Consider the following 1295-nt stretch of genomic DNA (forward strand, 5'->3'; position numbering starts at 1 on the left):
AGGGAACGAAGATCCTGCAAGCCCCACTGCGTGGCCAAAAAAAAAAGTGTTTAAAAAGGCTTATTATAGGGACTTGCCAATGCAGAGGACACGGGTTCGAGCCCTGGTGCAGGAAGATCCCACATGCCACGGAGCACCTAAGCCCGTGTGCCACAACTACTGAGCCTACACTCTAGGGCCCGAGAGCCACAACTACTGAGCCCACGTGCCACAACTACTGAAGCCCACGTGCCTAGAGCCCGTGCTCCGCAACGAGAAGCCACTGCAATAAGAAGCCTGCGCACCGCAACGAAGAGTAGCGCCCACTCGCCACAACTAGAGAAAGCCCATGTGCATCAACGAATACCCAACACAGCCAAAAATAAATAAGTAAATAAATCTGGACCGGGGGAAGGCTTTTTATAGAATTTGGGCCCGCGTTAGGTGATTTGGGGGAGGGTTCAAGTAAGTGGGCTTTTACTCTGGAATAGATGTCAGGAAGAGGGGACAATTCTACGACTGCAAGTCTTAAATCTTTAAAGTGAAAGGCTAATGCTGTAAGGAAGCAGCAGTTACTTAGTCAGAATGGGGAAACGGTTGGTCTTTTTCTGGTTCCAACAATATTCTTGTTTTCATCTGGCTTTGAACATGATTACAGAGCAGTCTTGTTTATGCCTTGCTCCATCATGGTCTCGGAATGGCCTTGCACTACCGTGGTGTTCTGGGAAATTGTTTTATGTCCAACAGGAGAATACCAAGGCCTAGCTGTGAGTGCCAGGCTAGTTCCCAGATGTGAGGAGCAACTGTTCTCTTTCTCATAAGAAAGGCCCATTCACTCGACCGAGGTATATTTGCTGGGAGCCAGGTGCAGAGTAATTCGAGGTGGACAAAAGAGATTCGGCCCCAGTCCTAAGGGAGCTCGCAGTGACGTCTGTGCCGTCTTAAACACGTTGTCAGAAATGGCAAGGGGAGTGGACCAGATCCAAGGAACCACCAGGACAAAGGCCCGGGGGCGGGGGTGGGGGATGCTAAGAGGTCGGGGTCGAGGGCTGGAGAGGTCGCCTGGGGTCGGAGAGGTCGCCTGGGGTCGGACCCTCGGGCACGCAGGGCCAACCTCTCCCCCAGGGACGTGGGCATTCGCTGCGCTGATTTGCTCAGAAACATGAAAAGAAATCAAGCAGCTTTAATCAAAATAACCCACGGGGTCTTCAAGCTCATGAATATTCAGCATCCTGCTTCCGGCTTGCAACTCCGCTCCAGCCCCGCCCAGCTAGGAGACTGCGCTTGCGTCGCTGGCGCGCGGCTCTGTCGTCATA

This window comes from Aethalodelphis obliquidens, unplaced genomic scaffold (assembly GCF_003676395.1).
Source record: "Aethalodelphis obliquidens isolate GAN/ISIS:26980383/991018 unplaced genomic scaffold, ASM367639v1 scaffold30, whole genome shotgun sequence".
Lineage (NCBI taxonomy): Eukaryota > Metazoa > Chordata > Mammalia > Artiodactyla > Delphinidae > Aethalodelphis > Aethalodelphis obliquidens.